The 12,517-nt window shown below is 44.8% G+C and overlaps 1 long non-coding RNA gene across 1 annotated transcript; it reads right to left on the reverse strand.

The window, feature by feature from the left end:
• Positions 1-9,866: 9,866 nt before the first annotated feature.
• On the reverse strand, positions 9,867-12,072 carry LOC110309946. The gene is made up of 4 exons (XR_002379776.1): positions 12,006-12,072; positions 11,812-11,913; positions 11,090-11,294; positions 9,867-10,000 (listed from the first exon to the last, which is right to left on the reverse strand). It is a non-coding gene; the product is annotated as an uncharacterized LOC110309946 (long non-coding RNA).
• Between the last annotated feature and the right edge of the window lie 445 nt (positions 12,073-12,517).

A 12,517-nucleotide genomic window follows, 5' to 3' on the forward strand; every position in this document is an offset into this window, starting at 1 on the left:
TTTTCAAATATGTTGATGGACACATTAGGTAGGTAGGTGGGTTAAAGCCAAGCAGGGGTCTCTGCTGTAAGCCTCAGGTGCTATCTAATGCCTCGCTTAGCTTTTGGTTAATGGAAGCTAATGGTTCCTCATGTTAGTACATTTTTAAAAAGTTTATCTATTATAAATATGTTTATTGATCAAAAACCAGAGATAACAAAAACAAACAGGCCAATATAAATTGTAATCTGGCTGTAGCTAGGCAGAATTCTAATCTGATGTTCTCAGCCTCGCAGAAGGTTCAGTGGGAGGTTCAACTCTTTTGGAACTTTTGTTCATGTTTTTCTATCTCTTTCAGATACTGACCAAGACCTGGGCATGCTTTTCCTGATGCTATGGGCCTTCTCGTTATCTGAAGCTCTGCATGCATCTCTGCCTCTTCCGCACTATTGCTTGCTAACCTCCATTGCAAAAGGAATGGCTTGCTTTGTTTCTCTTCTCCATCATCCTTGTCCTAGCAGCTGCCAAGATTTATGGCTTGTCTGCTCTGCTATTTTTCTCTCAAAGTCTAATAAAGTTGTCCTCCAGCTTCCTTTCAAATCCATTTAAAACATCTTTTATGAACAAGACTGAGATGCAAAGAAGAAACCCCAGTTTCCCTGGTAACCTTTGCTGCCCACCGTGGGGCTCCTCAGAGCTTCTACTGACTAGACAGTCCTCCTGGCAGACGATCCTTACTGCTGACCTTCCAAAATCTCCTTTCTGCACACAGCTTCTTGGCCCGAGCTCATTCAGCTTTCGGGGACAGCTGTGCTGAATGACCAGCCTTCAAGGGTAGCTATGCTGAATGCCCTGACCATATACCCGTACGGAACAATCCAGTTCAGGCCTCTTATTGGAATAGCTAAAGCTTGGCTGTGAGACTGGTGAGATGGTAACTAGGTCAGAGTAGTCGCTGCCAATCCTGATGGCCTGAGTTTGAACTCTTGTAAAGAACAACATTTCATTGGGGCTGCTTACACTTTCAGAGGTTTAGTCCATTATTATCGTGGCGGGAAGCATGGTAGTGTCCAAGCAGACATTATGCTGGAAAAGCTGAGAGTTCTACATCTTAATCCAGCTGCAGCCTGGAGAGACTGTCTCATGGGCACCTAGGAGGAGGGTCTCAAAGCCCACCCACCCCTATAGTGACACACTTTCTTCAACAAGGCCACGCCCACTCCAACAAGGTCACACCTCCGAATAGTGCCACGCCCTGGGCCAAGCATATTCAAACCAACAAGCATGCGCGAACGCACACACACACACACACACACACACACACACACACACATACACACACACACAACCTCATTGTAATGATGATGTAGGAGCTCAACTTCCCCAAGTCTCCAGATGTGACTCTTTCTCTCCCTGCTGGGAAGAGACTGGAGGTTGGTTAGGACTCAATCAAAATACATCACAGTGTTTGTTTCTGCCTATACAGGAAGAAAAATTTGTTCAGTTGCCAAGGAGCAGGCTCACAAAGCAAAACAAGATTGATCTTGGTATTCTGTTCCCTTTAGGTCTCTCAAGAGATCTAACGTGGGGCTGGGGAACTGGCTTAGCTGGTAAAGTGTTTGCTGCACAAATATAGTTCAGATCACCCATGTAAAAAGCCAGACACAAAGCCATGTGTGTGTAATCCGAGCACTGGGGAGAAAGATAAAGAGGACACCTGGAGCTCACTGGCCAGCTACTTACTTTAGCTGAACTGATGACCTGCAGGTCCCTGTACAATAGCCCGGCTCAAAAAAAAAAATGTTCTACTGACCTCTGACCTCATATTCGTGTACACACACTCACACACACACACTGAATAAATGAATGAATGAATAAATAAATAAACAAATAAATGGAGCAAACAAAGTAACTACACTAGACAAGCAGACAGAGGACCTGTGCTGCTCCAGTGGACCTGTCACCCCACCACCTATTTCTTTCAAAAGAATAATTAAATTAATTACTTCATTTTTAAAATTTATTTTTAGCTAGCTTACAAAATCACGTGCCTTTCATATGTATATATTATATACTTTGCTTATCTTCACCTGTTGCCGTCTCTCTTTTCCCACTGGTCTCTTCTTTCCTCAAATAGCATCCTCCTATCTTCGCATCATTTATAGATAAATTTACTCTCATTCTGCTTATGAGATCAAACCTATGATGTTTGCCTTTCCAGGCCTGGTTTATTTCCCTTTGCTGGTATGGCCATCTTCCCTGTTTCTTTAAGGTTGGGGAACCCTGAACCTGTACTTTATTTATAGGCACACATTTTACAGTGAGTTCAGTTGGGCCTCAGTTCCGACATAACGATTGATTCTTCATACACCTATCCTTTTCTTCCTGGAACCCAGAGAAAGAAGATGCCCGGTGTGGGGCCGGGGGAGGAGTCACATGTGCTGAGGTGGAATCCACTCTCATGACTGCCGTGCGGGCTAACTCTCTGCACACCGTCCAGGCATGGGTGGGAGAGAAAGGGACACAGTTAATTCAGTAACGCAGAAGAAGCTGCTGAGTCTGGAAGGATGGGGTGTGTGCTTTCTTTCCCAGTAAGAATGCAGCTACCTGGAGGATCTTGTGCAAAATATGATGTAGCCAGTATCATGCTGCCAAATGTTTAATGGCAGGCTCTTGGGAGCAGGGACTCGATCTATGAAAGTTGCTCATTTGTAGAGTATGAATCCTTTCCCATGACTGGTTTCCCACTGTCAGTGGCATGACTTCCCTGAGAGTGGTTCTGGGAGTCACACACAGGTGTGCACCACTACACGGGTCCCCGACACCCGTATTTGGTATCTATGAAACAACATAAGACTGGTGATCATTGCTAACTGCAGTAAAATAATCAGGACGCAGAACATCTTGAATGCTTACTAACTTTACCTTTTCTTTTCTTTTTAATGGGTGGTGTGTGTCTCACATATTCCAGGCTGGCTTGAACTCACTTTGTAGCTAAGGGTGACCTTGGATTCCTGATCTCTGCCTTCATTTCCTCACTTCTAGGTTAACGGTGTATAATGCTATGCCTGGTTTATGCTGTGTTGAAGACTGAACCCTTGGTGCATGCCAGACAAGCCATCTACCAACTGAGCTACATCCCTCGTGCCTTTACTTTAATTTTTAATATAATTTCTAGGTGTAAGCTAAGATCATTTGGTTTTTAATTATGACTCCATTCAACAGCAAATTGGCAGGGCTCCTGGAATTTTAATTATCATGTAGTTCACTTGAGCCAAGACAAGTGGCTCCAGGTTGTCATTAGCTCTCGTGGCACTTAAGACAAACAGCCCCTGTTTTCTCTGGCTGCAGGCACAAAGGACATTGAAACTTCTGTGTGACTCAGCCACACTCACTGAGTCATTCATCCTTATTTGTGTTTTTTTTGTTTTGTTTTGTTTTGTTTTTGTTTTGTTTTGTTTTTTTAATCAAGAAGCCCTTAGGATCTGGAAATACTAAAATGAACAGGAGACCCTGGAGCTAGCCAAGGGAACTGAAGACTGCATAGGCCCTCTGTGTCATCACAGTGTCTGGTGTCTGGCAAATGTTAACTATTATCAACACAATAAAAAACAACACAATAAAATTAATATTACCTTCTTTATATGAGTGTGAAGGGCATGCAGGTGCCTTGGGGGCCATGTGGAGGACAAACTGACTGGGCCTGAGTCTGTTCTCCACCATGTGGGGTCCTGAGAATCAAACTCAAGTCACAGCCTTGGCAGCAAGCACCTTTTCCCTCTGAGCCCACTTGCTAGCTTGCCACACTTAAGTTTTAACAGGTATCTATTCTCCTATGTGAGGTCTAATACTGGGGTTTGTTTGTTTGTTTGTTTGTTTTGTTTTTGTTTGTGTTTTTGTTTTGTTTTTGCTCTCAAAGATGAGTACTCTGTGCCAAGAATGCAGAGCCCATAGCTGTGGCAGTTTCCAACTTTATCGATGCTGGGTTGAAATATCCGCAGAAGAGCTCTTGTAACTGAGACTAATTTTGTTGTTTTATTTAGAATGCAAAGTTTGTGATTTATCAAAATGAAAAGAAACTCTCCTTGCCTTTTGTCCCCTCAGCAAACATTGCTTTAAAACCCGTGTCCGTCCTCATATTCATTCTCTAAAATAATGTGGTGTGGATTAGAGTCAGTGCGGTCCGTCTGCCTTAGGATTCGGCTCTGTGAACCTTGACAAGTGTATCGGGTTAGGTGCCCCCACCGCAAGTCAGTGAGATTTATGTTGCTTTTAAGTGACATTGGGTTGCTATGTCTGCTTGTGTTATGGAAAAACCTACGTCCCGGGTACTCACAGATAAATGCATGCAAAACACTCTTCCATGATGTGATAGTTAATTTTTGGTATCAGTTTGACTGGACTAAGGGAGGCACCAACTTTGGTAAAACTTTATATCTGAACCTGCCCATGAAAGTGTTTACAGAAGAGATTAGCATCTAAATTGGTGAAATGCCTAAAGCAGATGGTCTTCCCCAGGCTGGGTAAGCATTTCTCCTTCCACTGAGGTCCCAAGTACAGTAAAACCTGAATCGGGTGGGGATTGTACTGCCTTTGTGAGCTGAACAGCATCTTGCCCGTGGATAGTGGTACCCTTGGGTATCCAGCTGTGGACAGCAGATAGCTCAGCCTCTGTAATTACAGGAGCTGCTTCCTATAATCTCCATTCACAACATACAGAGTACACGTGTATTTTCTGTTGGTTCTGCCTCTCTGATGAACCCAATACATACAGCAAATACTGATGGCAAGAGCAACATCATCCGGTGTCTTAGTGTTTCAATCAATAGGAGGTACAATTTGTGGACTAGCAAAGTCAACATTTGTTCACAATGCCTTATTAAAAATTGTTACAGGAACTTAATTTGTTGACTTTCCTTCATAAGACAAATAAACATTCCTCTGCATGCACACATACGGAGTTGCCCAATGTACATTTTCTCCACTGAATGTATGAAAGACTAGCTTGACTGGGCGGGAGGGGGGAGGTTGGACGATCTTGCTGTGTTTTCTGGGTCACTGTGTTGTGACTAAATTGGGCTCAGGGTTTCAATCCAGGACAAGGAGCTCTCTGCTCATTTCCCTTTCCTTTTCCTTAGATAGTTTCTTCACAGAAGCAGGCATTGAGTTAACAAACACAATGGACATGGGCTCCCTTCAGTACCTCACACAGCTAACACCCATCATTTCACATGTCTGATTACTAGCATATTTCCCTTCTTGTACCACTTTAACATTTCTCATTTTTGTTTATTTATTAATTAAATGGAGTCAAGTCTTGGTGGTATAATCTCTGGCTGGCTTCGAACTTGTAGTCTTTCTGCCTCAGCCTTCTGAGAGCTAGGATTACAAGGATGCACCCCTGTGTCTGAAAAGATGATTATCATTGTTATCTTGAGGCATCTCTCTCAACTCTGGCTGCATATAATAATTACAGAGGACCTTGGAAAAAAGATGAATGAAAAATACTCCAGGGTTTGTTCTAGAGTACTGGAGTAAAATCACCAGAGAGAAGATTCAAACATAAAACAAAACAAAACAAAACCCTCCTAGAATGTTCTAGTGTGCCAACCAGATTCCACAGCACTGGGCCAGCTCTGCATGGGAACTCTTGCTTCATTTTGGAGCTCTTTCTCTGGCAGAGTGGTCAAAAATGGTGAGGGGAGGATCCCAGAGCAGACGCCTGAAGGTTTGAAGTAGTTGCAGCTCTGTTGCCAACCAGCCATGTGAATTTGGCCTTTGTGGTTAGTATCAGAAGCAGGGCAGGGGTAAGGGTAAGGGCAGGGGCCCAGCAGGTGCAGAACTGAAGGAGACACTGTTAAGACAGACTTTGTTGACCTGGTTGGGACAATCAGTGTCTCTTGAGGCTGGGGAGACAAGATGGATCAGTGGTTGTAGCACTTGCCTTGTCTGAGGAGCAGAGATCGGAGCCCCAGAACCTCCAGAATTCCGGGGTGTGGTGATTCTGGAGGCCAGGTCTATAAACCAGCTTCCGAAGGTGGGGCAGAGGATTCTGAAAGTAAACTGGCTATCAAGTCTAGCCGTGTTGGGGTGGTCTGGGTTTGACTGATAGGTCCTGCTTCCAGTGACTATGACTAAGAGTCACGATATCAACCTCTACGCCTACCCCCATGTGTACGTACTGCCTAGATATGCTTACATGTAGGCAAACATGTGCGCGCGCACACACACACACACACACACACACAAATACACACACACACACAAGAAAAAAAAATGTCTCCTATTCTGTACCCTCAATGTCTTGTTTGTTGTCTTGTAACCCCAAGTCTTTTCTCTCTGTGAAGCAGGATGGGTTTGCCTCTCTCCACAGCCTTCCCTGGTGCTGATGTTTTATGTCCCATACCTAAAGCTTAGGCCAACTGAGAGCCAAGCGAGACTCATAATCACGCAGGTGAATCTGGCCAGAAGCAAAGATGAATAGTGGAAACCAGAAAAAGCCTCCTTCTCTGCAATGAGCAGGTGCTTTTTGTTGTTGTTGCTATTGTTTTTGACTTTTTTGTTGTCCTCTGTGATCCAGTAAAGTTGTGAAACAACGCTCAGCCTTAACCCTGCCACTGCATCAGCCCCTTGGGCTCCAGTAACTTTCTTTGACTTTTACCCCAGACAGGTTGTAATCTCTACCTTATGACAAAAATTTTTCTTGTGCAATCCCAAATTTTTCAAAACATGTGTGCTGAAAAGGGCAGATAATAAGGCATGCAGCTAACTATCCCTCCCACCCCAGGCACATTTATCTATTTATTTATTCATTTTAAATTTCAAATAACGCTGTAGACCTTGGATCATCGGTGTGCAGATTTGCTGCCTGTGGGCTGGTGAGAACTGGTCCTTAATTTTTCAAAAATTGTCTCAACTGCTTGTAAAATATGGCGTCATTAGAATTAAATTAGAGCCAGTCCTGGTGGTACATTCCTGGTGGTACTTGGGAGGTGGAAGAGGGATCAAGAGTCCAAGGTCATCTTCAGGCACATAGTGAGATGGGGACTAGACTGGCCTTGGTGAAGCCCTACCTCAAAAGTTCAAAAACGTCCTCAAGGCTCAGGGAGCATCATAGGAGAGGGGATGAGAGGAGTGTAAAAGCTCGAGGAGGGGAGGTCTTCTGGATGTGACGTGCTATACCCTTGAACTTACTGCTATGATTGTATGAATAAGCTAACAAGGGCGTTCCGTATTTCATCATGCAGCACTAAATGGATTTAGGGAATTATGAGAAAAGGGGAGGGGCTTCATGGGCATGAAGGTGAGAGGGTATTTGGGGAGTAAGAGGAATGGAAAGTTGAGGGTAGATATATATAACATTGTATCCATGTATAACATTGTCAAAGAATAAGCAAGATATATGGTTGTTTAATTTTTTTCTTCACAACTTACAAATAAATTATATTAAAATGTAATAAGCACTAATTTGTTTTTCATTTCTTAATTATAATCATTTTCTTGAGGCTATTACATCTAATGCATCTGTATGGTAGAAACCCTGAGTCGAGTGAGCTACGCACAGCCCTCCCTAACTGTATGTTCAGTGTTAGCATCTGATCTGGAAATTGGCCACATTGGGAACACTTACATCATGGACATTGCCAGCATTCACACACCAGAGCTTTCTCACTTAGAGACTCTGTGTTAAATATTTTCCAGTCTACCACTGGTGTGGACTAACAAGAAAGCTAGAAATCATGGTGGTATGGATTTCTGTGCCCAGTACAAAGCAATTCCATCTGAAGAGAAGTCTTCATTGATTAGCCCAATACCACACCTGTCTTCCAACTTCCCCACTTCCCAAGCAGGCGAAAGCATTATATATTCTCAAGTAATCTTAGAAGGCTGTTGTGAAAATGTTGCACTTTTAACATGAAAATTCTAAATAATAATTCTGTGACTTATGATTTATGATTTCTCTCTTTTTCTTCATAATTGTTTTGAAATAGGGTCTCATGTAACCCAGGCTGGCCTTGAACTCTTCCTCCTCCTAACATTCCCTCTTAGGATTTCAGGCCTGCACCACCACAGCTGGCAATGTGGTTCATTGACAGTCCTTCAAAAATGTAAGAGTCTGGTGCCTGGTTAGACGGCTGGTGACCTGAGTTCAGTTCACCATGGATGGAGGGGAGAACTTGACACAGTTGTTCTCTGACACCTATATGTGTACAGTGGCAGACATGACCCTTCCCCAATAATAGGAAACCAAATTTAAGCTTAAAAAGTGAAAACCTTCTATCTACACAAGCTATTGTTACCAAAGCTCAAACACTTCCCAGGGAACAGTGAACAGATAGCAATATAAGAAACTGGGAAATGGAGTCTGTAAGGGTTACTCTTACCTTGTTTCTAGGTCAGATGAGCAACAACATTCTTACACTGTATCCTTGGAACCTGAGCCATGATGCAACCAAGCAACTGCTGTGTGTTTTTTGAGACAGTATCTCTCTGCGTAGCTCCAGGCTGGCCTCAAGTTCCTGATCCTCCTGCCTCAACCTCCCAAGTACTGAGATCATAGGTGTGGACTACAACAACCCGCTGTAGCAGTTTTTAAGGAGGCAGAGTGCAGTCAGTCATTCTGGGTTACCTGAGCATCAGACTTAACTCCTAGCTGAAACTCAGGGTTATTATAATTCATAATTATGTTAAAAGTCTTCATTTATAGGCATTTTTCACACTCTGAAAAACATGTGAACAAAATGCAAAGCCTCATTTATCACTGGATCCTGTGACTTGCTTGTCAGAGCACCCTACCCCCACCCCTCCTAGACCTTAGACTCCCTCTGAAGTGGAGAACTCTGCCTCTGGGCTATGGTGGATAAAGTCCAACCCAGAATCAGAACCTCAAACCCAATCTGGAGTGGTCTGAGCCTGGCTGAGGTCTACAGGTCCTTGGGGGAGGCGCTCAGCTATGGCAGGAAGCCTGAATCCAGTCCAGCCTCCAAAGCTTTGTCTGTAGAATAAAGAATGACTTTTTCCCAGTCACCATTGCTAGCAATCAAACGATTTCACTTCAAAGCTGCACTGAACTCTCAGTGTCTCCAGCTTACCAGGACCACGTTATGTGCCTAGGGACATCTAGTCAAGGGGGCTCATGAAACTCCTAGACTCCCACCTCCACAGACTATTTGTATTATATGAAGGTTGGACCAGCCCTGAGAGGAAGCTGTAGTGTCTTTTAATGGATCCATCCATCTCAGAGGTGTACCGTTGCAGTGGACGTTGGATGTTCCTGCTCAAAAGACGCTGGGAAGCGCCAGCTGGAGGTCAGCTATCCAGGTGTTTGTCTTTTCAAATAACATGTTAGTTACTATTTTATGAGAGTGTCTCCTGCATGTGTGTCTGTGCATGCCTGGTGCTGGAGGAGGCTAGAAGATCTGGGGGGAGGATTTGTATCTCCTGAAACTGGAGTTACAAATGGTTGTGGGCCATCTTGTGGATAATGGGAATCAAACCTGAGTCCCCTAGAAAAGGAGCTCAGCTCTTAAGTGCCAAGCCATCTCTGTAGACTCCAGCTGATTTTTGTCATCAGAGAAAAGAAGTTTCATGCCCCAAAGAGTAGAGAAACTGGGGCAGGTTTGATGGGTTATTCGGTAAAGGTATTTGTTTCCAAGAACAATGACCTAAGTTATGTTCCCAGAGTCTACAAGATAGAAAGAAGAAACCAGCATCGGTAAGTTATTTTCTTCTGGGCCCCACAAGGACACTGCATGAGCATGCACGCATGGGCGCGAGCTGCAGGGTCATCTACAACTTGTCAGCTGCCTTTGAGGCACAGAAAAACAAAACATTCAGAACACTTTTAAGACTTTACCATGTCTCATGGTTTTGTGGGTCACGTGGAACAACGGCTTGGTGCTAGATGGAATAACACCACTTAGATAGCTGGTGGTTAGCCTGGTGTCAACTGGCACAGGGAGATTCTTGCCTTTTGTTGTCCGTCAAGTTATCCCAGTGATGGCCTCCAAGTTCCCAAGAGCTGCAAGAGTGAAGGCACACGGTGTAAGCAGTTTGACAGCCCCTGCTCCTCAGAGAGTGTAGGAGCTTTCTCAGCATCACGTGGCCGCTCAGTAGCTGAACCATGATGAAAACAACACTGGCCCGATGTGAAGATTGCACCCTTTCCTTCCTCGTGTTGGGGATCTGACAGGATGGTGAGGTCATGCTGCTATCTGTTGGGAAATGGTTCTAACGCTTTGTCTTAATTCAGCTTCCCAAAGCTGCGCTTCCAGAAGCAGGGTGTCCCTGCCCCCAGTGGGGTTTGATTGGTAATAAAGAATTGCCGGGCTGGGCGTGGTGGCGCACGCCTTTAATCCCAGCATTTGGGAGGCAGAGGCAGGTGGATTTCTGAGTTCAAGGCCAGCCTGGTCTACAAAGTGAGTTCCAGGACAGCCAGGGCTACACAGAGAAATCCTATCTCGAAAAAAGACAAACAAACAAGCAAAATTTGCCATACAGCCAATGGGTGGTCAGGGAGACAAAGGTGGGACTTTTAGATTGCATGGACAGGGATGGGGGAGAAGAAGAGCAGAGAGAATCGCCATGACAGGTAAACAGAAAGATTAGACTAAAAGAACCACCATGTAAGAATCAGGGGAGTGTGTGCTATCCGTGGGGAGGTTTAGAAGTGCCCAGCCATTGAGCTAGCTAGGCGTATTAAAAAGTAAGTCTCTCTGCGTGTGTGTGTGTGTGTGTGTGTGTGTGTGTGTGTGTGTGTGTGTGTGTTTAATTCGAGAATCCAGAGAGTTCTGGCGGTTGGCTGGAGGCTCGATCCCTCACTTGGATAGCTCAAAGCAGAGGATTAACTATTCACTGATACAGCCACCACACCCTGCTTTTGAGATGGGATCATTCCTTCCCCACCCCCACCCTCCCTTAGCTCACTGGATCTAGAACTCTGACTTCCAGAACTTTCTACAGTATAGCCTTTACCAGATTCTCCATTCCCACTGTTCTCTGGTACTGCTGGGCTCTCTTGTTTGTGGGAGGCAAAAGAAACGCATCATTCTCACCCCCTCTGCTCTTTGGGGCCCATTTGTCAACTCTGAAGTAGATGGAACCCTCTTACATTCCTGATGGGCTTGATTGTCAGGAAGGTTATGAGGTTCTCAGAGCCAGAGCTAAAGCAACGATTTTTCTCTGCTTCCGGGTTCTTGTTAGTGGGAGCCCAGTCACTTGGTGACCCATTTGAACTGACACCAGAGAAAGGACCGAGATGCTGAGAAGTACCATCTAATGTCTCAGGGGATGGTGATCTTGAATGCACTCTCTTCCTGTGGAAAGGAAGGAAGACAGCTGCTGACCATGTGACCGTGTGATCCTGTGACAGTGAAGCCAGGAACATCAGCGACCCTCAATGGATGCCAGCAGAACAGGCAGATGTTAAGGTTAAATCGCTTTCAGCCCACAGCAAGGAGGGCTTTGAAAGACTGCTACCCCCCCAAACTCCCACCCCGCCCCCACATCCCCAACACTGCCAAAATCCACAAACACCACTCTTGTCAAAAACCTTGGTGACAGAATGAAAACGGAACTTAAAGGTGGATGGTTAAAAACAGCAACTAACAGGTTGAAAAGCTCTGTGTGTTAGGCTAGCCTGGTCTACATTGCAAGTTCTGGGCCAGCCAAATGCACACAAACTAAAAGCCAAATTATTGGATTTTTCCCAACATTACTCTTATTTTTCTATCCAAAGACAGTGTATTTTCCTACTTCTCTGTTCCGTGATTGGGGGGAGGGGACAATTTAAAAAGCCGTTTCTCTTCAAATAGACTCTTCTTCACATTTTACCTGTTTCCTTGTTTGAGGAGAGTTTACACTTAAAGTTGTTTTCCGCTTCAGATGCCACGGTGGAGGCTTTGGATTTCCAGGATCTCCCCCTTTGCTCGTTCCCTGTGAGGAGATTAATGAGAATCCCATATGGACTGGGAACAATCGGCTTTGCCCAGTGACCTGGGAGCTGTGGTTGTCTTCTTGGTTCTCACTTCCTCCTGGAAATCCTTCCATAGATAAAGATCTGGCAGGCTCAGCTCCGTGACGGGCGCAGTCTTTGGGTTGTCAGAAGTTGCAGCATCCTGTCCAGCTGCCTCTGGAGGAGTAGTGAGCTCTATAATTGTGTACAGAAAAGACTTTGAAGGGTAACCTCACGTTTATTGTCTCTTGCATGCTTTAGACAGCTCTCTGATTTTGTTCAGAGATAGCTCTGGCGTCTCTGGTGATAGTCTGAACAGTCTGGTGTAGACCTGAGCCTGAGGGAAGCTGGTCCTGTTTTTGGCTGTCGGTGTGGGCCCTATAGGTCTATGGGGGAATCCCACTGCCTCACCGCAGGGAGGAGTTTAGGAATCCAGAGCTTAGATATGGAATGGATGGTATTCTCCAGGCCAAGTGCCTTGGTTCAGAAATGGACACGTGATCATTCTGACCCAAATAGACCAGCCAAAACACCAATCCAAGATGGAAAAGTTTTATATGAATTTCAGGGGAAGAGTGTTCATAT

This window comes from Mus caroli, chromosome 14, assembly GCF_900094665.2.
Source record: "Mus caroli chromosome 14, CAROLI_EIJ_v1.1, whole genome shotgun sequence".
NCBI lineage: Eukaryota > Metazoa > Chordata > Mammalia > Rodentia > Muridae > Mus > Mus caroli.